Here is a 25,763-nt window from a genome sequence, read left to right as displayed (position 1 = left end):
CATGCCCTTGCTGTTTCTGTTTGGACGCTACATTCTGCTCTTCTAGTGTCCGTCTAGTCGTTCCTTGAGAGTCCTCCTGTTTAGCACTGATCTAAGATGTGTTGGAATTAAAGGCCTTGTTACTCAGATGCAAGCTGTTTGTCAACATCAACATATTTCAAAAACAAAGTTGTGACCAAATCAGATATTTAGTGTCTCTCACCAAAGATTTAGAGCAGCTGTCAACAAACTGCGGTTGTGAGTTTTTCTGAGTTTTACTTACTTTAGGAGATAGCAGAGAAGTTTTAATGCCCTTAATATTTGGAATCCCTGACACAATTGCCTGGGTAAAGATCTAGTGGAAAAGGGGAGAAAAAGGATTAAAAAACAGATGGTTAATTAAACACTGCTTGATCAAGTGAAGCCTATTATGCCAAACAGATAAGAAGTTAAATCAGGTCTATGGGGTGAGTGTCATTTTATAATTTGGGCAGACTGAGAGCAATATTATATCCAGCTGAGCTGTCAGTGGAGCCCAGGGTGACCAGATATCCTCTATGAGACTTACAACTTAACATTTCAAAATGTACCTCTATGTTTGGTATATATTTTTAGTATATTTCAATAAAATACATAAAAATACATTTTTCAGATATGTATCTGGTTCATAGGTTATCATAGGTAATTCCGTAGGCTTTGGTTTTTAATTACCAATGCTAGCAAATAATCTATATGAACCCTTAAATCCTTTTAAAAAAGTAAATAAAATGATAGCTGCAGGAACAACAATTTTACCGGTATGGCTGGTGGATACAGTTGACCTTCAGGTAACACCCCTTTCTCGATAATCTGAAATCTGCTGTCAGGTGAAGCACTCTCACAGTTCTTGAAAAGGTCCTCACTTTCAACAGTGTCTATATTCTGATGGTATAGCTTGATGTTTCCATGCTTAAACTGCACTTCTGATACTCCATTTTGGAGTTTCTCAAAGCTAGGAAGTGGCTGTGAAGTCTGCATGTGTTTCACTTTCACCTCAGGGCCATTCACCTTTGCAGTTGTTTTAATGTCCTGATTAGTGACCTGATGAATGAACAATAAACAATGATTATTTCATCAAATAATTAACTTAATTCCTTTGCTGCTTAGCGATCCAATTTACATTTTGGCTTTCGCCATTCTAAGTAAGTGGCCATCTTACTGTTGCTGGAGTAGAGGTGAACATTTCAGAAGCAGAGAAAAGCTGTACAGCCTTTGGCATCAATTCTCCCACTCTCTTCTGAGCACCTGGGAACTTCAGTAGCTCAGGACCATCATCAGGGCATTCATTATGACCAACAGCCACCTCATGGTTTGGCTTAATTAGGTTATCATGTATCTGCAAAATGTGTTGTTACAATGATCACATCAGTCATTATACATTTTTAAGATATGTATATCTGGTTCATAGGTTATCATAGGTATTGTAGGCCATTTAGTAGTTTTTGTTTTTTAATTACCAATACAAACAAATAATCTACATGAACCCCTAATTGTGAAATTATAGGAGTTGCATAAAATCTCAAAAGACACCGTAATGAGTGAGTGAATAGTAAGCTATTGTGCCTTTTTGAAAAAGGTAAATAAAAATGATAGCTGCAGGAACAACAATTTTACCGGTATGGCTGGTGGATACAGTTGACTTTCAGGTAGTGTCTGTGAAGTCTGCATGTGATTCACTTTCACCTCAGTGCCATTCACCTTTGCAGTTGTTTTAATGCCCAGATTAGTGACCTGATGAATGAACAATAAACAACCATTATTTCATCAAATAATTAACTTAATTCCTTTGCTGCTTAGCGATCCAATTTACATTTTGGCTTTCGCCATTCTAAGTAAGTGGCCATCTTACTGTTGCTGGAGTAGAGGTGAACATTTCAGAAGCAGAGAAAAGCTGTACAGCCTTTGGCATCAATTCTCCCACTCTCTTCCGAGCACCTGGGAACTTCAGTAGCTCAGGACCATCATCAGGGCATTCATTATGACCAACAGCCACCTCATGGTTTGGCTTAATTAGGTTATCATGTATCTGCAAAGTGTGTTGTAACAATGATCACATCAGTCATTATACATTTTGAAGATATGTATATCTGGTGCATAGGTTATCATAGGTTATTTCGTAGGCTTTGTTTTTTTTATTACCAAAACAAACAAATAAACTATATGAACCCTTAATTGTGGAATTATAGGAGTTGCATTAAATCTGTAACAACACAGTAATGAGTGAGTGAATTATAAGCTTTGATTTGATTTGATTTTATTCGGATCCCCATTAGCTGATGCCAAAGACACCAGCTACTCTTCCTGGGGTCCACACAAGAAAACAACGTACCAAACAACAGATAAAAAAAAAAAGGAAAAGCATATAACAAAGAAGACATCAACATACAAACAACAGATAAAGGAAAGGGAAAAAGACACATAACAAAGAAGAAATCAACATACAAACACCAGATAAAAGAAAGGAAAAAAACAACAACTAAATAACCTAGCCATCACACACAAAAACAACAGATGACAAATAGGAAAAAAGGATAAGTGAGTAGATAAATAAAAATGAGTAATACATACTAACAGCCATGAGGTGTTGCTTCACCTGCTTTTTGAATCCAGCTTTGTTCTGGGTTTTTTTGATGTGATCTGGAAGGGAGTTCCATTCTACCATAGCCCTGGATAATACTGTACGTTGTTTTGAGTTTGTTTTTATTGTTGGAATTTTGTAGTTACCACTGGTGGCATGTCTGGTGGGGTATGTGTGTACATTAGAGCTGAGTGTGAGCTGCCTAAATAAACAGTCAGGGGTTTTTAATGTGTTAATATTTTTAATGAAAGAAATAAGTGATGCTTTTAGCCTCTCATCAACTTTCAGCCAGAAGAGTCGGTCATGCATGTTTTTCACGTTTGCTCTTGGTGTGCACTTAAGGGCAAGCCTAGCTGCTCTGTTTTGTACCCGTTGAAGCTTCCCTAGATTTGTTTTTGTGGTACCTGACCAGACTACCGAGCAATAATCAAGTTGAGACAATACCAGGGTCTGCAGAACCTGTTTGATCAGATGAGGTGTTAAAAAAGAAGAGCATCTTCTAACCACAGATATATTTCTACCCATCTTTTGCACCAGTTAATCTATATGTTTTGACCATGATAGTTTACAGTCTAAAGTTACCCCCAGAAGCTTTGTTTCCTGTACTTGCTCAACAGCAACATTGTTCAGTACCAGGTTCAGCTGAGGTTTAGAGCTAAGTGAGTGCTTTGTCCCAAATACAATGCTCTTAGTTTCGGAAATCTTAAGGACCAGTTTGTTATCAGAGACCCATTTGAATACCATCTGCAATTCTTTGTTGAGGGCTGAGGTGATTTCTTTAACTGTTGGTGCAGACATATATAATGTTGAATCATCTGCATACATAGACATACAGGCTTTTTTACAAACAAGTGGGAGATCATTTGTAAAAATTGAGAAAAGCAATGGTCCTAATGAGGATCCCTGAGGAATTCCACATTGTACATGTCTTGGGTTTGACAGGCTTCCATTAAAGAAAACCTTTTGTTTCCTATTGGTTAGGTAACTTTCAATCCATGCTACGGCAGATGGAGTAAAGCCATAGCACTTGAGTTTTTTTAATAGCAAGTTATGATCAATAACATCAAAGGCGGCACTAAAATCCAGTAGCACTGCTCCTACAATATTCTGTTGATCAATATCTTTTAGCCAATCATCTGTCATTTGCTTGAGCGCTGTGGAGGTTGAGTGTCCCTCCCTGTAAGCATGCTGGTAAATGCTTGTCAAGTTGTTCATTGAGAAGTAGCATTGTATCTGATCAAACACAATTTTTTCCAACAGTTTGCTCATAACAGGTAATAAGCTGATTGGTCGACTGTTTGAGCCAGTAAAGGCAGCACGAGTGTTTTTCGGTAGTGGGATTACTTTAGCCTCTTTCCAGATTTGAGGGCACATATTACTATTGTGCTTTTTTTTTTATAAGTAAATAAAATAATAGCTACAAGAACAACAATCTTACCGGTATGGCTGTTGGATACAGTTGACCTTCAGGTAACATCCCTTTCTCAATCATTTGAAATCTGCTGTCAGGGGAAGCACTCTCACAGTTCTTGAAAAGGTCCTCACTTTCAACTGTGTCTATATTCTGATGGTATAGCTTGATGTTTCCATGCTTAAACTGCACTTCTGATACTCCATTTTGGAGTTTCTCAAAGGTAGGAAGTGGCTGTGAAGTCTGCATGTGTTTCACTTTCACCTCAGGGCCATTCACCTTTGCAGTTGTTTTAATGCCCGGATTAGTGACCTGATGAATGAACAATAAACAATCATTATTTCATCAAATAATTCAGTTAATTCCTTTGCTGCTTAGCGATCCATTTCACATTTTGGCTTTCGCCATTCTAAGTAAGTGGCCATCTTACTGTTGCTGGAGTAGGGGTGAGCATTTCAGTAGCAGAGAAAAGCTGTACAGCCTTTGGCGTCAATTCTCCCACTCTCACCTCAGTGCCATTCACCTTTGCAGTTGTTTTAATGCGTAGATTAGTGACCTGTTGATTGAACAATAAACAACCATTATTTCATCAAATAATTAAATACATTGAAAAGTACATTTCGGCTTTTGCCATTCTAAGTAAGTGGCCATCTTACTGTTGCTGGAGTAGGGGTGAGCATTTCAGAGGCATTGAAAAGCTGTACAGCCTTTGGTGTCAATTCTCCCTCTCTCTTCTGAGCACCTGGGAACTTCAGTAGCTCAGGACCATCATCAGGGCATTCATTATGACCAACAGCCACCTCATGGTTTGGCTTAATTAGGTTAGGAAGGAAAGCCATTTAAGATGGAAAAGTGGAGGCAGCAAATCACTCTACATGTTTATTTTCAAAAAATGGCCGTATTTTGCTGTAGACAATCATTATGATCCCAGCAAAGAAGAAAGGAATTTTCCTAATTTCACGAAGGTTCCTTAAATTGTATTACTTTTGGTTCCTAAATGTTCATTCTGCCGACCCAAATACATAAGAATATGACTAGAATCTTTTTGTTAGGTTACCAAAACTTTCCCCAAAAATATTTGTCACACATTTAAACAAACGAACTCAGGCACTTCACATCTCAAATGGTTGCCAAAAGGTGATTCTTACCAGTAGGACTTCAGAGGACAGGTTGGCATCAGTTAACAGCACTGTGGACACAGCCGTCTCCATCAGTGCCCTTGCGTCCATCATCGCAACTTTGGTGCCATTGCCAACACTCTCAAGATGCTCAAGCACATCTTCACTTTCATCAGAAGTGCCGTCGCCTGTAGTATGATGATGGTTTGGCTATGAAGTGAGAAAACAATCCGTGAATAATACGATGACATATAGGCACCTCACATGCATAGGCAAAACATCAGCATCACAGTGACATATCTCTCTTAGAAGATGATTTACCGTTAAGTGATTTGCACATAAAATACAGCTATGGAAAGTGCATACTCACCAGTATGGCTGCTAGGGGCAGTTGGGTATCAGGTGAAGGCAGAAGGAGCAGTTGGGTATCAAGGGAAAGCAGAAGGAGCAGTTGGGCATCAGGTGAAAGCAGAAGGGACACATTTGCCACATTCCCTCCAATTTTTTCCTCTGCATATTGTTTGATGTCCTGATCAGTCTGATGAAGAGAGAATGAATGTGGTCAAATTGAAAAGTGATACAGTACTTATATACAATGTAGCTGCCACAACACACCAACATTTTGTCAGAAAACAAATTAAAATATCCCCCCCCCCCCCCCCCCCCCCATTTTTCAGCAATATAGAAATGGTCTATTAACCTCACAAACCTGCACAGCAGCATCTCTGAATCTTGTGACATGATCACCATTGATGTTTGTGCACCTTTCTGTGCCACTGCCCTCCAGTGAAAACATTCCTATGACAAACATATGTATTCAAATGACATGACTGTACTTCTGTTTGCCGACCAGCACAAAGAGATGCTTTTATCTTATAGCTTAGAGCTACCTCTTGTTGTTTACCTTCCCCTTCTGCCACATAACCCTCCCCTCATATCCCCCACTTCCTATCTCCTCCAGCCCAACCTCAAGTAGATGCCCCCCCCCCCCCCCCCCCCCTGTTAATTTAGAAGTTTCCTTCCATCTTTGCCCTTGTTGCCATTGTGCTTGCTCTAAGGGGGTCCAGGCACTGGGCTCTGTAAAGCGCCTTGACACAATTGTATTGTTTTGGGGCTATATAAATGAAATCAAATAGGCCAAGTACGTTGATTCACAAAAGTAACACCATACCTGGTGATGCCTGGGATGTTCTCAGGATGCACTCATAACAGAGCGGCACCTCCTTGGCCTTACACTTGTCCAAAGCGAGGTCTACCTTCTGATTAGGTTGATCCACTACTCTTCCTCTTCCCAAATGAGACCCACTGCCTTTAACCAGGTCCTTGAGGCCATACCTGGAGGTAATCATGGCAATCTTATAAATGATAACTTAGGAGAGAGCTATGTATTTTGTGTAACAGGCTTATGCAAGATTTACAAAGTAAAAAAAAGAGTAACAGTACCTCTCAGTATCATCTTTAGTCTCATTCAAATGTGAACCCAGAATAAGAGGGCTACACGAAACTGCTTCCTGAAAGAGAGTTTTAGGTAGAACATACATTTACGAGGACTTTACAGGTAATTAGAGCAGCAGTGCTGGCTGGTTTCTGAAAAAAAAACATCACCTCTCCCTGAGATTTCATTTCCTCCTGCAGGCGGGATGCAGAGCTCATAGTCGTCTCTATGCGCTGAACCATCTGGGTGAGCCATTGGCTTGTACTTGTGGCTGACTTGAGGAATTTCTGATAGCTTTGAAATACATTCTAAAGATAAAACAGATTCACAATCAATATCTCAATAAAAACCATTTCCATGACAAAGACAGAATTTCTATCAGCTCCATACTAGTAGTTCACATATAGAGACAGAAGGATCTTTACAATATCATCTTTCAAACATTATCAGTCATTTACAATGACAATTTTTACAATTGTAGTTAACAAGATTTAGTTTAGATATACAAGGTGCACCTGGTTCTTCTTGAACTCGAGTGTGAGGTGATCCATCTGCATTTGGATGACTCCTTCATCTGCTCCACTTTCCTCATGATATCTGCCAGTGAAGGGGGGAACAGTTACCAGCAGGACCACGTAGAACTACAAATACCGCACAGTGGTGCGTAGCATTCTACCCCCCTCACCTCCCTGGACACCCATTCTTGATGGTTAGGGTCTTACACCAATAACGATTGAAATCGGTCCAGCATTGAGTTAGAACGCTATAATCTGCAACCGCAAAAAAGTACAAATCTGGACCCAAATAGAGAGAAAAGAAACCTGGTTCACCCTTAATTCTGTGATTTTAAAAATCCACTATTTCAAGCTTCGGTCTGAAGAAGAAAAAAAGGGAATTCATTGTGAATCCTCACACAAATTGGCAATTAATTTGTTATCCTAGTTTTAACCTACAGCAGTAATACTGTACATACATATTAGCTCATACATATTATTGATGAATAAACCACCACCACCAACCTTTTCTTCCTGGCGAGCTGACAGAGTTGGGCCTCTGTTCTCATCCTCTGAGCTTTTTCTTGCAGCTCGAGTACAGTGCTCAAATGGAGGGCTTGCGACTCATCAAAAGCTAACATCTTCTGCAGCATGGTCAAGTGCAATAGGTCATCTTCAAAACTGGTATAAGAGCCAATAGCGACTTCATTTCCCTGAGGAGAAAGGTTGTGGAAGTTAGGCAACAGGCTTTTCTGTAATGCCACATGAACACACAAGAACTCGCATTTTGGAGTGTTCTGTGAAACTTCATTTACTGGACAGTGCTGCTCAAAGTCCTTGTGTCATCTGCTCAAATTGTATTCCACAAACATAATTTGCACTCTTCTGTTTTGGCATAGTGTTGTTTCTGCCATGTAAGGAGGTTAGGTAGTTTGCACACTTCCTTATGTAAATTGAGACACTGATTGTGAGACACTGATTATAATTTAAAAAAAGCCTTAAGATTCTGCTCTTGTTTTGTGCAAACAATGTGTTTAACTCCTTCAGCATCTCATTATCAACTTATTTCATGGCAAATCTAGGGAAGAGGTAGTAGATTCAAGCATAATATTTTATCTCATATCTCATAAGTTTTGGCCTTTCATTAGTACTTATTGAATATTCTTACCTTCTGTGCTGTAGACTGGCTCTTGCTATTGGCATCTCCAAGGCTTTCCCATAAGGGCGGCTTTAGTGGAAGTGTGCCATGTGGCTCACCTGAAAGCAAAAATATGATACATTATAGGATAACATATGTAGACATAGAAGATAATGGCTAATGGTCAACCTAGTTCTAGACCTAGGGTTTCAATTCATTTTTTAAGATGAATAAAACTAGCTTGAAAAATAAAGATGTATTTTAACCTACTTCCAGCCAATTCCTCCATTCTGAGTATAACCGCTCTGGAGGAGTGCTAAAACGAAACGTTAAGTGTAAAAGTTGGTATGTCTGATCAATATTTAAATCTTAAAATATGTGATTTCTAATGAATGTTAAACAAGTTGTCTGGACAGCAGGTTGCTCCAGAATGAACTAAACTTTCTCACTGACGTTTTAGAGTGACGACATAATGCAAAAATTCTAACATTGCCAGGTAACAATAGATGTAATCATCTATGGTCATTTTGTGGTTACTGGTTAATGAACGTGCTTGTACGTACGGGCCTACGTGCTTAATATTATGGGGGAATTTAAAACCATACTGACATAGTCTTGCAAGGATTTCCACTAATTTATGAAATACTGTAATAAAAAGCAGAACCAACAGTGAATCAATGCTATGAAATCGCTTCGCATATTCATAAATCATCATAAATATCATGCATACTTGTTGTTGAACACCAAAGTTAGGTTTTCCTTTTCATTAGTTTCAATAATTAAAAATCATACTCAAGGATAACCCGCCCATTTCTACGACCTGGAGTTGAAAACTGCAAAGAATGAAAGCCAAATCAAGAGAGAATGTCAAGTTACCGTTCTCGAATTGTTTTGTTGGCTAGCTGCTGTATATGAAGACAGCTATTGTTATTCTAGGTTGACAAATTTGACAATCTGCAGGCTATGGTTATTACAATAGCAAGTTAGGCTACTTTGTCACTCGCAACATCTGGAGAGCTAGCTATTTTACAACAAAAACATGTTCCTTTATTTAGAGTTCTTTTCTTGTTTGTGTTGACTATACTACATAAAATATGTGTTAACTTTACCAACATTGTTAGTATACTGTATCAGCTAATTGCAGTTCGTTTTATTAGCCATGTTTTGTAAGCTAGCTAAATACTAGCAACATCTCTATTGCCAATAACCCTAGGCTCAAGAACTTCACTTCTTAGCCCATTTCTTAATTCTTCAAGTAGGCTATGTAATTGAAATCCCAATTTCATCTGGAATTGAAAGGTGGTTTATAATATTGTAGCGCCAAGGTCTGGTTTGGGACTACCAGTGACATATTTTCAAATGTGTTCTGGGCTGTTATATACGAACCTGATAAATGCATCTAGGAGAAATATGTTAACTCACATTTTATCTGTAGTAGTAGACATATATGCTCAAACACAGGGACTAACTCTGTAACACCACTGCTTTGCCTCCATGTTTTAACAGCAAAATTATCCGGTGTGAGAAGAACAAATCAATCTCATATTCTGTCGAGATGGCTGGTGGTCAGTACAACATCGCAGTTCTTTCTGTGAAAGAAACTCCTTTCGGTCGGCAACAAAATTATTAGGACCTCCTACACCAAATATATCAATTAAACAGGTAGTTACAGAAAAGGGGGAATCCTACACCCGAGGATTTTCAAAGAATAGGTACCAAAGAAAATCGTGGCTAGCAGGCTGTGAAGTGGCTAATGCAGTCTATTGCTATCTCTGCCTACTTTCCCACTCGAAAGACACCATTACAGACATCACTGCATTTAACAGGAGTTAAGGACATGCACCATCTGTCCGAAAAGGTAAAGAAACATGAGCAGGCGAAGCTACACATGGACCACTGTCTGAAATTCTCTAATTTTGGATGGGTGAACATTGCCACTCAATTGGATGAGGGATACAGGCTGTCTTTGAGATTGTTCACTCCATGCATGCTACTTGCACTTACACAGAGTTATTTTCTATGCCATTTAACTTATTTTTCTTTTGTAAAGATTAGTCAATAAATATTGTTGGTTTTCACTTACATGTTGCCCCCTTCTTTATGTTGTTACTGGACATGTCATGTGTCCTGTTTAGCTATTTTACTTCCAACATTTGTGTAATGTGAATAATGAAGTGTGACAATTTAGTGCGAGTCACTTCAGCTTTCCACCTGTAACTTGTGTAGCTCGAGGGGAAATCTTTCTGTTGTGTGCTGCCATCTGGTGAACAAAAAGATATTGCTGGATGAGTTAATCAGCTCACAACAAGAAGATAAAATTGTCCTGCTTTATGTACTTACCGAATGGGTCGCCTTTGTCATTATCCCAAAAATTGCCCCCTGAGAATTTTTTCACGAGTCACCACTGCTCAAAACCCCTTATGTACCCTTATTTCCTTTGATCTCTGTGATGATCAAATCAAAGTAATACAGTAATATCTTAGACCAGGGGTTTTTAACTGGTTTTGTCCCAGGGACAACCATTCTGACTAGAAAGTAATTTGAGGCCCACTGATGTGCCTGCACGCGCGTGCATGTTTGTAACCACCGCTGCCACGCCCCCTCCCCCTGCACAGATATTCTGCCTTTAACACTTAAATATGGAGATTATCAGGGTACATAGCTAGCCGCCATGCCCCCTCCCCCTGCACAGGTATTCTGCCTATAACACTTAAATATGTGCAGTACGGACCCCTGGTTGAAAACCCCTGTCTTAGACGACCATTAGTTGTATATTCTTCCACCACAGACATCCCTAAACCCATCACATGACCATACCTCTCATCCAGTTCTCTATGTGATTTCTTGGAAAATATTAAGCAGTTTTATCAGCTGCTTTCCCAATTCTTCTGTAGGTTACTGAGTTCATTCTTTTATTTACACTGTCATTCTTTCATTCATGCTTTGACTCTTGAATTTGTTCCACTGTGTATTTACAGCGGGTGACTGTAAAGCTTTTGTCTGGTCGGGCAACTTGTATATTACAGTCACAAGGTAAGATATTGTCAGTCAGTTATCAGAGAGCCTGTCAATTTGTCCGATCTTGGTCATTTGTTCATTCATTAGACACTTCTGTGTTTAAAGGTCACTAAGTTGGAGTTATAACAGAACTCTCTAATTTCCTTCAGACCAATGTGGATCATTTTTCTACGAGCAGACAGTATAATATTTTGCTTTTCTTTTGTAGCAAATGCTTGTAATCCTCCCATTGGTTGTGTTCTCTAAACACAGTAGATGACTCATTCCTTTGATGGCAGATGCTTCCTTGGGTCTATGGGTCACATGGTTAGAGATGGCACAGAGGACCTCTCTACTTCAGTGTTGCCAACTTTTCTGTGAGGAAAGTAGCTGTAAGCTCTACGAAAAGTCGCCAGAAGTCGCTAGATGATGTAATCAGCTAATTTGCATAATATGTAAATAAGCTGCGGATGCGCACAAAATGCAATTCTGACGGGGTAACACTAATATTTTTCCCGCAAATACAAAGTTCTAATATTTTGCTGTTATTTAGTCAGACTGCGCTGTGTGAGTGGAGAGGAGACCATGACAGCCCTTGCTGTTCTCAGCTCTCGTGAGATCAGTTGTAACATGAACTGCAGAACAGGATATGTGAGATGCTTTTTCAGTGCTTTGTCAACAATAATCCACCAAATGACAAAAAAAAAAAAGTCGCTAGATTTATCGCTAGTTGCTTTTTGCTAAAAAAGTCGCCAAGGGGGTCTGAAAAGTCGCCAGATAAAGAGACAAAGTCGCTAAGTTGGCAACACTGCTCTAATTACCTTCAGACCAATTAAGGGGATGTTTTAGAGGAGATGACAGTGTATTGGGCTATATGAGGGGCATGTTGTCAGTGTTTTAGGTGTATGAGGGGCATACTGTGGCATCCTCTTATTTTTTTCAGTAAAATGCACAGTAAAGTATCTGAATGTGTAAAACCTCTTTCTCTTCTCGCCCTTTCTCAGCTTGGCCTCTGTGACCATCTCTACGTCCATCTCTTCCCACTATCCTCCTCTCTCATTTTGGTTTTGTTTTCCTTTCTTATCAGCTTGGGTTTCATATTGGATTCAATTTGGATTCCTTGCAAAAGTTCATTCATATGAAACCTTGTTTTTTTTGTGGCTTTTACATAGTTAAGATCTAAACATCTATCCTGTGCCAAAATATGTCTATCTAATCTCTCTTTTTGCTCTCTATCTTTCTGTCAAATCCACCAGCTGACATACACACTCACGCCCACACACACATGCCCACACACACACGTGTCCGCGCGCACACACACACTCACACACAAACTCAATAGCTTCTAAAAATTCCCAGGAAACCCCCAGTCACAGGAAAGCCATTTAAGGAGATAAGGGGGCCGGCCCTGCCAGAGCACTACTCTGGCTCCACAGGAGTTAGCAGCATAATCGTCTCGCACACAGACCTGAAGAGACATGTTTGCACTGCTACTACAGAGCGTCTGGGACTGGCTCCTGATGCACGATGCCTGGCTCAGCTCCCCCTTCTTCCCCGTGCTCTTCTCCCTGGGCACCTACCTGCTCTTCTGCCTGCCCTACCTGGCCCTGGACCTCCTGTCACCGCACGTGGAGCTTATCCGCTGCTACAAGATCCAGCAGAGGAGCCATGTGCCTTGGGAGGTGATGTAGAGATGCCTGGTCCACTCGCTCTATACCAATGTGATGTTCATCTTCCCGCTAACGGTGCTGCACTGGTACTAGAGGAGTTTGAGCTTACCGGCAGAGGTTCCGCACCTGATGAAGGTGGCACATGACCTGCTGGCCTGTCTCCTGCTGTTTGATTTTCAGTACATTGTGTGGCACATGCTGCACCACAAGGTGCCCTGGCTGTACCGGACGTTCCACAAGGTGCATCACAAGTACACCTCTACGTTCGTGCTGAGCACGGAGTACTCGGGCGTCTGGGAGACGCTCTCACTGGGCTTCTTCGCCGCCATCAACCCTCTGCTCCTGGGCTGCCACCCGCTCACTGAGCTGCGGTTCTTCGTGCTCAACATCGGGCTGTCTGTGGAGGACCACTGCGGATACGACTTCCCCTGGGCCATCCACAGACTGGTGCCGTTTGGGCTTTTTGGAGGAGCAACCCATCATGACCTCCATCACCTCAAGTTTAAGTCCAACTAGGCCCCGTATTTCACACACTGGGACAGACTTTTTGGGACTCTGCATGAGGATTAAGAAGGGCACTCGTGGGCATGACTGGCCCCTGTGACATTTATTCTTTTATATTAAAAGGAACTACAAAGTGCTGGCACAACTATAAATTCTATGAGCAGAGAACACCAATTCTAACCAAATCTTCTATTTATTCAAAATAGATGATAAGGATGTGGCCATGACATTCCTTATTGCAGACAGCTCTTACCTAGTTCACCTGGCAGTTTAGTTTATAGTGGCATTATATTCTCAGTGTTTAATCAGTGTCCTGGGAGGTACATGTGTAACAATTTCAATTGTGTCCAAGTAGATACACTATAAAACAAAATAAGACTGAAGCACTTGCTACCTACAACCTATTATGTCAATCATGATTACCCACATTGCATCTGCTTAGTGATAAACAACTCATATGCCTGAGTACCCAACACCTCCATATAGGCCACAACCAATTATGGATATAGTAGTGGTTAGTGATTAGAGTTAACATTAGGACTGGTTTAATCATAAATAAGCCCCTGAGGGCAATAAAATGTGTATCTGTCGTGTCAAACATCATAGAGAGAAAGAGAGAGACCATGATAAAAATGAATTCAGTCTCAGGTATAACCAGAAAGACTCCTCTTTTATTTACATGCAGTTGACAAAATCAAGGTCATAAGTACAGCATCTTCAAAAAAAGGTGTAAACATCTGTGTCGAGTGAGAGTTTGTCTCAGGAGTAGATCACAATGCCAGTTATGAGATTCCTTGCCCGCGGGGACATAGGTTCAAGTCTGGCCTGATGTCATTTCCCAGTCCTCCCAGTCCTCCCAGCCCTCTTCTCTACCTCGCTTCCTGTCATGCACTTCACTGTCCTGTCCAAAGGCATAAAAAGCCCAAACGGAAATATAAATATATATATATACAGTACTGTGCAAAAGTTTTAGGCAGGTGTGAAAAAATGCTATGAACTAAGAATGCTTTGAAAAATGTAAACGATAAATGTTTATTTTTTTATCCATTTACATGGTAAGACTGAGCACAGCAACAAGACACAACGTAGTTATACTGCATCAGCAGGGTCTCTCCCAGACAAAGATTTCAAAGCAGACAGGGGTTTCAAAATGTGCAGTTCAAGCTCTTTTGAAGAAGACGTTGAGGATCGTAGACGCAGTGGTCAGCCAAGGAAACTTAATGCAGCTGATGAAAAACACATCAAGCTTACTTACCTTCGAAATCGGAAGATTTCAAGCAGTGGCATCAGCTCAGAACTGGCAGAAACCAGTGGTACCCAGGTACAGACATTTACTGTCCGGGGAAGTCTGGCCAGAAGTGGTCTTCATGGAAGAGTTGCAGCCAAAAAGCTCTACCCCGACAAGGAAACAAGGCCAAGTGACTGAACTAAGCACGAAAACATAGAAACTGGGGTGCAGAAACATGGCAGAAGGTGCTCTGGACTGATGAGTCAAAATTAGAAATATTTGGCTGTAGAAGAAGACAGTTTGTTCGCCGAAGGGCTGGAGAGAGGTACAATAATGAGAGTCTGCAGGCAACAGTGAAGCATGGTAGAGGTTCCTTTCCAGTTTGGGGCTGCATTTCTGCAAGTGGAGTTGGAAATTTGGTCAGGATGATTGGAGTCTTCAATGCTGAGAAATACAGGCAGATACTAATCCATCATGCAATACCATCAGGGAGGCGTATGATTGGCACCAAATGTATTCTGCAGCAGGAACATAACCCCAAACATACAGCCAATGTCATTAACAACTATCTTCAGCTTTAAGAAGAACAGAAAGTCCTGCAAGTGATGGTATGACCCCCACAGAGCCCTGATCTCTACATCATCGAGTCTGTCTGGGTTTACATGAAGAGACAGAAGAATTTTAAGAAGTCTACATCCACAGAAGATCTGTGGTTAGTTCTCCAAGATGTTTGGAACAATTTACCAGCCGAGTTCCTTCAAAAACTGTGCGCAAGTGTATCTGGAAAATTGATGCTATTTTGAAGGCAAAGGGTGACACACCAAATTTTGATTTAATTTAGAATTTTCTTCTGTTCCTAAACTGCATTTTGTTAATTTATGAAGAATTGATGAAAATAAACTGTTAACACTTCCATTTTTGAAAGCATTCTTAGTTTACAGCATTTTTTCACACCTGCCTAAAACTTTTGCACAGTACTGTATATATATAAAAAACACAATGCCTGTGAATGTTTGCAGATAATAATCGCTTAAGTAGGGGGGAATGCTTGGGGTCCGGTTAGGGGAAATTGCTTGTTTATTGAAATGTAGTGCTGGGAAGTAATATCCATGTACTCAATCAAAGGCCATAAATCAATCATCAGAACCAGCAGGTGGAGGCAGAACAAGTCATCAGTGTGTGTTTACCTAATGCATGAAACTGGAGGCTTGTACAATGGCCTTCTCAAAAGCAAAAGGAAAGAATTTATTTATTTATTTATACTTACAGAAATTCATCTATTCATGTGCAACTACTCTTATAAAATGAACATATTTCTGCAGTGACATCTTGTGTTATCCATACCATCTGCCAGGAAGGAATGAATGTGCACTTCTGTGTAACACTGGACTTGTGTGTGAAAGGATTAGGACGGTTTCTTAATAAAAAGACTTGGAAGTGACCACAGACTTGTGGTTTTTTTTTCTATTCTTTAGCTAACTGTCTTTTTCTCGCTCCAGGGATTGCGTCTCTATCCTTACGGTCAGAGTAAGGCTGACAAACCACAATAAGGTTCTCACACGGCCTGCCAACTCTGAATCATCTCCAGATGAGAGTCAGAGGTCTTTTAGTTGGAATCTCCTGGAGGAAGTTCAGCCATCTGAAACAACCAGGGCACAATGAGCCGTTCCCGTAAGTGCTGTCCTTCCTTATTTCTCCAGAATGGACCTATGAATATGAAGACTCATTGCAGAGCTGTGAGTGGACATCAGTTAATAGTCGACAAAGTGACTTTTTATCATCACTGGTCTTCATGGTGTAACAATAGCCAGGAATACTGATTACTGAATACTGTCCAGTGAATTGACCTTCCAGACACAGGTTTCGTTATACTACAATCACTTTAGATACATTCACTGCACACTGATCCCCATTTTACTAATTGTGAGACTTCTAGCACAAATTGGCTGGACCTCTGTTGAATAAGGTCATTCTATGTAAAGGGGGTGAATACTTATGCAATCACTTATTTTCATTACATATTTTTATTTAATTTACATAACTGTGTAGAAATTTGTTTTCACTTTGACATTAAAGAGGGCTTTTTTGTGTTTTTTTTTGTCCAAAAAGCCAACTTATATTGACCATGACTGATTTATAAAAGCAATAAAAGGGTAAAACATCCAAGGGGGTGAATACTTATGCAAGGCACTGTCTGCCTCACTGGCTCAGAAAGTCAAAGGCCAAAACATGAAAGTGATCTCCCCCCAACTGAGGTGAGTGTTTTCATTATTCAGGGGGAATCGTTTGGGGTTTTTTCAACTCCGCCATTGCGTCATACATAAGTAGTCACTTCAATAAGACAAGTAACCCAGTGCACCCCAGCCGTGAGTGTCAAATAACAACAACAAAGATAATTTGGGATTCTTACAGATTTTCTCTCTCTCTTTGATACATTTCTCAAATCATTCTCAATATTTCAAAGACAGCAGAATAAACTTCCCAGTGCCTCACGCTCAAACCTGATCGCTTGAGTTTCCTTGTGATCAATCCACTCCACTCTGAGCACCGCCACTGTGTCAGACAAGTTAAGTTATGAGAACACCTCCCTACCCAATCCACACACACACACATCCCACCAAACCCTGTAAAAGAGGGCTAAAATGGCAAAAGAAAAATGTCCCTCCCCCACAAACTTTCTGTAGTGAGAGATGGCAATTGTATGTGGCTGGGTGTTTGTCTTACCTGTGTGCCTTTGATCAGGACGGAGTGAGGGGTGGCGATTGATTCGGGGGCTACTTTGACAGCTCAGGGGGACTGGATGGTGGAGGGAGCAGCAGCCTCTCCGAAGCCGACAGGGGAGATCAGAGGAGACAGCGAGGGAAAGGCAGTCCAGCTGGGAGAACATCAGAAGAGACACAACTTCATCCACAGGCATTGAGAGCCCAACACAGTGCCTTGGGTAACTTTTTCCGATCTCTTTTTCCCTTGCTCTTTTTTCCCTCCTTTTTTTCTTGTTCTTGGCTCTTTTTCCTTCCCCCTTCCATCTCCCCTTCACTCTCTTAACTTCCTACATTTTTGAATGCTTCGCTTAAAGGACTGTGACGTTTTTTTTTGTCTGGCACTGACAGGTATCTGTTTTTCTGAGACTTTTCTGTCCTGTTTGGGGGTTTGGCTTTTCCTTTCTATCCAAGGACATAACAATTCAGAGCCCGTTTCAGGTGCTTGCCACCTTAAAGACCACACTCACTTCGCTCAAGGGCTTATTTTAACGTCCCCTGTCACAGGCTGTGAAAGGATCCTTTCCCTTGTTTGTCAATCACAATTACTTCACAATTACTTAATCGGACGTGACGTAAAATGTTAATAAGACATCTAAAGGAGCTCATCACATTAAGATTGTATCGATCAAAAGACCATTCTTCATCCATCAGACTGTTCCTGTGTTAAACGTGTCTCATACTTACAGTTTTTCAGAATTGTTAACACACGTTTTTCAAAACAATAACGGCTTTCGCAAAACTGCACACAGAAAACTGAAAACCTCACACACAAAATGCTAAACCTGACACTCCCTTTGCAAGATGACTCTTTGCCATCAAATCTCTTACAGTTTTTCAATTGCTAAAACACTAAAACCCATTGGCTGAACAAAGTTCTCAGTTGCCTGAACTCATGTAGCTAATTGTGCAGTCTGTTGTCAATACCTTAAACTATTTCACATGGTAAAACACAATTTGCAGATCACACTTAAATTTTTCAGCAAAACTCTAAACACATTCTGCACTCTAATTCACATGTCATCCATACTGGTAAACACAAGTGAAAAAATCAAATACAAAGAGAGAACAAATATCATTGATTGAACACAACCACTCAAAATTGATTTCAAATGATGTGACACAACCTATATAAGCCAGTTTAGAGAGCAAACAGGTTGTTGAAGGTGGGGAGGAGAAAGTCTGAGAATGAATAGAAGAAACAATGTGAGAGGACGAGGACGAGTGTGTATGCGAGGTGGCCGACGAGGAGTAGTAGTGTAGGTATACTGTAGTAGGCCTTCAGTGCATTGTAGGCTGTATAATGTACAAAAAACAAGTTGTATGGCCCTGAACATTGTGCTTTCTATTTGTTTCAGTAACAGTACTGACTGCTCAGTAGATTTTGACTGGTTGCAGGTTCATATCAACAAAGAACCAGAGAGTAGTGTGAGTAGTGAGATGCAGGGTACAGTATACGTATAGGGGTACAAGGAGGAGAAAGAACTGAAAGTGTATATCATTTTGTTTATGATTTGAGAGCAGTGTTTTATTTTGAGCACAGGTAAAACTGTTTTGAGGCGAAAGTTTAATTTTGCAAGAGGATTCAGAGGTTTTGTAAATAGTGCTTGAAGATGAGGTTTTGTGTACAGTTTCAAGAAATGTGTTTTAGCAATCGTGAAAAACTGTAACTGTTCACAAAATGGAACTTGTGTTTTCTTTTGGTATTCACAGCCATATTTTCAAAAGACAAACACAGCCGTCAAAATTCTTTTAGAAGAAAACAGAACACTTCCTGACTCTCCTTTCACATGTTTCTGTGATATTTATTGTATAACACCTGTATACGGAGTATTTTATGTTAAAGGACAGTGATTAAGAAAATGAGGATTTTAAACTCTTCCTTTGTGTGCATTTATGAGTTATCATCACTCCATTCATGTGTTATTTGACTTTTGAAAACCTTACGTTAACCATGCCTATCAGCCTGTATTTATGAATATATGCAAGTGTGTATAAGTAACTTGTAGCAAGCTGTTTTTACCAAAAGCATGCTTAATGAGGTAAGCGTCCGTTGAGCCACTTTCGGGCTACGTTACCAAAGCTTTATGGAAGAGAGCCACTGTTAAAATAACTCATACCAAATATCGACTAGAGTTCGCCAAAAGGCATGTGGTCAAGTGGAAGAAGGTTCTGTGGTCTGATGAGACTGAAGTGGAGCTTTTTTTCAACAGTGGCTCTCTTCCATAAAGCTTTGATTGGTGAAGAACCTGGGCAACAGTTGTTGTATGCATAGTCTCTCCCATCTCTCAGCTGCTGAAGCTTTTAACTCCTTCAGAGTATAGGTGCCTTGGTGGCCTCTCTCACTAGTATCCTTCTTGCACTCACTCAGTTTGTGAGGACGGTCTGCTCTAGGCAGATTTACACATGCGCCGTACTCCTTCCATTTCTTGATGATGGATTTAACAGAATTCCGGGGGATGTTAAGTGCCTTGGACATTTTTTTTTGTATCATTCCCCTGACTAATACTTTTCAATAACCTTTTCTCTGAGTTGCTCGGAGTGTTCTTTTGTCTTCATGGTGTAACGGTAGCCAGGAATACCGATTACTGAATACTGACCAATATACATGCCACTGACAAGAGACCTAGATGGACAGAGAAAATGAAAGGAAAGAAAACAGACACAACAGAGGAAACAAGGGTTTGATTTTCTCCATGATGTCATGTCTATTTACATAAACATTTGAAAATGTAATGGGCTCTTTCACTTTGGAAATGCAAATCAAATGCCCTGCGTACCCCCTACGTCCCTTTGCGTGCCCCTGGGGGTACGAGTTCCTCAGTTTGGGAAACACTGCCCTAGGCCACTCCAAACTCTTAGGTGAGTGTCCGCCGAATGACCTATTCTCTCTCTATATCCTTTCCTCTCTCTCATCCCTGTCTCCATCGCTTCCTCTTCCTCTCCCATTATCTCTCCCTTTCTCACAAATCAGTCCTTAACAAGCTGTTTTAACCACCCTGAGGGCTTTACAGCTGGCTATAAAAACATTTGCTGGGCCCCTGCCAGCACGTTCACTTGTTTGAGCAACCAATGACTGCATGCGCCCTGCTGTGACATATGGGTCACCCATCAACATTCGGCCAGTAAAAAGCATAACAAATTAAGTCGATATGGCCCCCTCATGGATTAACCACCATGGCACACCGCAGGGATTTCTGGGTTGAAACAATGCGACTGTTGGGGGTCGTAACCCGTCACCCTGAAACCAGACAAACACAAGATGGTGTTTTTGGCATGCTTCGCATAAGAAACAGACCATGACAATGGGCTCTGTGTGAGTGAATGCTTGCTCACTTGTTAAAATCATGTCTCCTCTTGTGCTTTCTTGTTATGTAATTATGACCGCCGCACGACTAAATAGAGTTTTTTTTTCTTTTTCTGTTTGTCGATTTTCTGTCAACGATTTCCTGGACACTGAAACACCGGGGTGCACGAAATTTGGTGGGCATGTAGCCTTACTAGATTAGCATGGAACCACTGATTTTCGTTTTGATCCGTTGCACCCCCGTCGGACTGGACCCGTTTGAAAGAGGTTGGGGCGATTCAGTTTTCTGTGAATAAGTTGAAAACCGGCTTAGGAGGACCACATTTTTTTTGTATGTTAGTCTTAAGAGGCCACGTCAACCATTCCACTACCACTTATTTCATGTATAGCGCCACCTAGTTACAAATGAAAAAGCAAAAATGGAGTGTTGTAAAAAATGTTAATTGTAAGTTGACAAGGTAAGAACTGCACGAAATCGGAGGTGTGGGATTATTATGACACCTTCTGAAGTTTCGTGGAATTCTGTTCGGGGGGGGGGGGGGGGGGGGGTTGTTATGCAATACATTGATTTATATGATAATACACCAACTGGCCTGTAGGTGGCGCGACACAGTTTTCTTCGAATATCCCGAGAACCATAGGGCCTTGGAGGGGCAAATTGTTCTTGTATGTTTGTGTCAAGGGGCCATGCCAACCCATACCATAAACATTACATGTATAGTGCCACCTAGTTAAAAATTAAAAAGCAAAAATGAGGTGTTTTAATCGAATATATGTCAAAGTGCTCGAAAAATTACCAAATTTGCCAGGGACAAGCCTGTAACTGTCCATCTTCGGTAGAGTGTTTGTCCATGGATGGAGCAAATGGCTCAATAGCGCCCCCTAGAACATTGCAAAAAACCCTGCGCATTGGGGTTATTTTGGCGTAGCTTGACGGAATTCGGTACACTTCTTCATCATGCTTGGACGCACTAAAAGTCTCTTGACGCCATGGTGGCAGATCCACAGGAAGTCAGCCATTTTGAGTGGAAGATGCATTTTGACGGCGTTTGCACACCTCGCATCTGATCGAACTCCTCTGACAAATCTAATGATAACGCCTTGAAATGTGGTCAGGTTACTCTTCAGCCATGGGCGACTAAAAGTTATATTAGATTTTCTCATTAGTCGGAAGGTGTGGGCGTGGCAGACCCTCAAACTTTGCCAACTTGCCAGTGCTTGCCACAAAACACAAAGTCTCTTATAACTCTTGCTTGATCCAGAGAAAATGTCTTAGGGTGGACGCTGGATCCAGCCCGAACGTGTACATATGCCTGACTGATATCACCTATAGTGCCACCTGTTGGTGGTTGGAAACTTCACTTTGTTTCCACACCTCTTTATTTGACCTGTTTTAACAAACTACATTGCAAAAGAAAAATATACCAAAACAATCCACAAAAAAGTAGTACACAAAACATTACATAACCAAATCATCAAAATCTATCACAAATAATTCCTTTAATACATAAAAATGAAACACAAACCAATGCGCACATACAAACACACTGACAACCATGACTCATTCTGTGCCAAAACCTACTGAACAGTTCGGCGGTCATATTTTGCAACGCTTTGCGTTACGTCTAGTTTTATTAAACATTGATCTGACGCTAAAATCTGAGGCTGTTCCCTAATTTTATAATTGACAAAATATAGCAAGTAGCAAATTGTGGTCAAACCATACCAATCTCAGGCTTAAAATACCAACTTCCAACTCAATCAATCCATTTTCTATGTTTTAAATGAAATTGTAAAAATAAAACAACTCCTGGTTAAGCCACACCCACTTCTGATCTAAGACCCGCCCATTCCTTGTTTAACCCTGTCCCTGCAAGGGTATTGTACATTCTTTGTAAAGTGGTTTACTTGCCACACACAGAGCAATTCAACAGGCAGTGTTAGTGTTATTCAGTTTAATAATGATGGTTTTGTATCTGTTAATAGACCATTTCAATTAGTTAAGAACCTTTTTAATTTAATATGTGAAAATCTATGCTGTAGTAGCAATATAGCCTGACGATGTCATACTCATAATTCTAGTCAGAATATGAGTCTGAAACTGAACCATTGGGCTGTGATTATGGGGCGGGTTTCAACGAACCAGGAAAGAAAATTCCTCTTCGCTGAATTGGATACCTAGAACCAATCAGAGCAACGTAGTATTACGATATGATAGATTCAACTTTTACCTGATCCCGTAGGAAGGACGGCAAAAACATCTTTTCAATCGACAAATGCCTTGATCGCGTTTCTCTGTTCCTCTTTCAAAATGAATGCGCTGTCAATATCTGTTGAGACATATGCCTGCTCACGTTACTTAATTAGCACTCAAGGCTAGAAGCTACCATTTGTTTCAATGTTTTTTTGTCTACGCGTTAGCATAATCTATCAATAATGGTCTAGAGTGCTTCATTTAAAACCTACAATCCTCGGCAAGATTCGTTTTTGCACATGCACAACTAACCGAGTCAATGTAGACATTAAAAAAAGTTGTGTAGATAGCTTAAATCATATAAAATATGTCCCACTAAGCTCCCGAGACGGCGCCATCTTTGTTCGATGTATTCTATCTATCTAATCAACTCAAGCGTTGGTTGGTCATCTGTCCATCAATGTATAAAGCCCGCCCTTACAATTTGATTGTTCAGATCACTTTTCTGAGACGTTTAATCTCTCCCAACTAGCTCAATTCCAGACTGAATCTCCCAGACCAAAAAATGTGTGGGCGGTTCAGTTCAGGCTGGTATCCAGGCTAGTAGCAATACTGTATTGAAACAGAAATGTGATCTTTGCCCTTTGCCAGCTTGCAAGAGTGGCATTGGTTTAGAGGTTAACTCAAACAGTACTGCCAGTTTGACGAGAACCAGAACATATCTTTCAGGAACAAAGAATTTGATTTACGTGAAACAGCTGCCCTGCATTACTTTACTAACCTTTCAGGACCTACTTGGGAAACAGACAAACACTGCTGAAGGGAAGTTTGAAATTGTATTCATATTTAAGTTGCACTTGTTTCCCAAAACTCTGAATGCTGTGCTAGAGAATATTTTTTTTTGATGTACAGTACTTGTCACATGTATGTTATGTTACACCATTATAGCCTATAAAAGTCATTTTTGTGGTTATGTACACATGGTTTAGTATTTAGGAAAAACACACCACCCTATAATGGTTTATTATTTTTTATTATTTTTATGAATGCATTGCAGGAGGGGATCGGTTGAGATGGGAAGTGATGAGGGAGATGAAGATGGGACTGAGGGCAGCCATTTTCCAATCTTTTCTTCATTTCACAAAAAAATATTCAAGGTCATAAAAGTGTCCCATGTACTCAAGGACTTCATCTGCCAACTTTATCTTCACTTCATATTTTTTTTCTCCAGCACTGAAATCATAATTATGTGAATTAGCTTGATATGGATATATTGAGCTCCCTCCAATTGTGAGTATCTTTATTATAATTACTTATAATTAGAAACATAATATTAGATATGATAATATATTGTAGGCTATTGTTTCTACCTATGTACATACACACATCTTCAGTCTTTATGATACATTCTGAAATCATCCCCAGCAATCCCTCCAACTCCCCCCTTTTTCTGAGAGAAAAGTTGCAGAGATGAATGAATCCTGTGCACCGTACTTACGAAGATTGGGGTAAAGCTCTAGTTCATTCTCAACATGGTACTTCCATTGTGTTTTCCGGATTCATTCCACACAGTCTTAAGAATGTATTGCTGACGTACTCCTAGATAAAGACATTAGACCTTTATTGTAAATTAATTATTATAACTTCACACAAAAAAAATGAATGAGGTAAAACCACCTGCTACTTCATTGAGTCACATAAAGATGGACTGACGGTTTAAGGTATATGTATCTAAGGGTTTAATAATTTCATATAACTGTGATATAATTTTCTTTTATAAGAGTTATTTATGTTTCAGTTGTCCTGACTGAACAATACTTAAATCTGGCATCGGTGGGACCGTGGCAAATGCAATGCTGGTTGTGCTGAAAAGCATCAATCATTCAGCCATTTGTGAAATTTTACCTGAATCTTGGAGAGGTCACTAAAGGATTTGAAATCTTCCTCAAGCCGTGAATCTGTCCGAGCAGGTGCTGCACTGGGCTTTTTGAGATAGGGACCCTGAAGGATCTCCCAGCAGCTTTTAAATATAAACTTCACACAGAATACAAAAAAATAGTGTTAATGTTGAAGTGGTATTATTTCTGTAAATGGCTTATGTTGTCTAGAAAACTGACTTAATCACTTTAGTTTTAGCCATATTTTCACCCTTTTATACAGTACACCTAGTGGCCGAACCTTGCAGTAGCTGTGCCTGCGGCTTGGCTTGATGTGATGCGCACAAGTTAAGGTTTGCATGAAGAATATAGATGGACTCGGTGTAGGTATCCGCGATAAAACCTTCGATCCTTCTCTAAGGTTATATTTCTCCCATAGCTCCTTGACCACAGTGTAAACCAGCTCTTGCAGTTGAAGACGAGGGTCTTTCACAGTCTCCTTCACAGCCTCTTTATGCACTTGTCGTTTTTTCACGTTTTTTCGCCTTGGTGTTTCAAGATAAGGCACGTTCTGCTGCTCATTCAATAATTCATTCTCAACGTGATATTGGCTACTTCCACCGTATTTCTTTTCAGCCTCATTAGTAGTATTTTGCATTTCCAACAGTCTAAAGATCTTCTTGGTTACGTATGCCTAGAAAAAGACACAAGACCTTTATTGTAAATGAATTATTAAAACTTCACAAAAAAAATGAATGAGGTAAAACCACCTGCTACCACTGTGTTTCCCCCCCCCCTTCATTGAGTCACATGAAGGTGGACTGACAGTTTAAGGTATGTGTATCTAAGTGTTAAATACAACTGTAATATAATGTCCTTTATAAAATGATTCATGTTTCAGTTGTCCTGACTGACCAATACCAATTAAATCTGGCATTGGTGGAACCGTGGAAAATGCAATGCTGGCTGTGCTGAAAAGCATCAGTCATTCAGCCATTCATGCCATTTTACCTGAATCTTGGAGAGGTCGCGAAA

General features: G+C 40.3%; 1 pseudogene across 1 annotated transcript; it reads left to right on the top strand.

Annotated features, from left to right (window-relative positions):
• Positions 1-12,667: 12,667 nt before the first annotated feature.
• LOC308381466 (cholesterol 25-hydroxylase-like protein) lies at positions 12,668-13,429 on the top strand (annotated as a pseudogene). The gene has a single exon. The product of its transcript is annotated as a cholesterol 25-hydroxylase-like protein (transcript).
• The last annotated feature ends 12,334 nt before the right edge of the window (positions 13,430-25,763 follow it).

Source organism: Sprattus sprattus (assembly GCF_963457725.1).
Source record: "Sprattus sprattus genome assembly, chromosome: 20".
Classification (NCBI taxonomy): Eukaryota; Metazoa; Chordata; class Actinopteri; order Clupeiformes; family Clupeidae; genus Sprattus; species Sprattus sprattus.
This window is presented reverse-complemented; position numbering and strand designations above follow the sequence as displayed.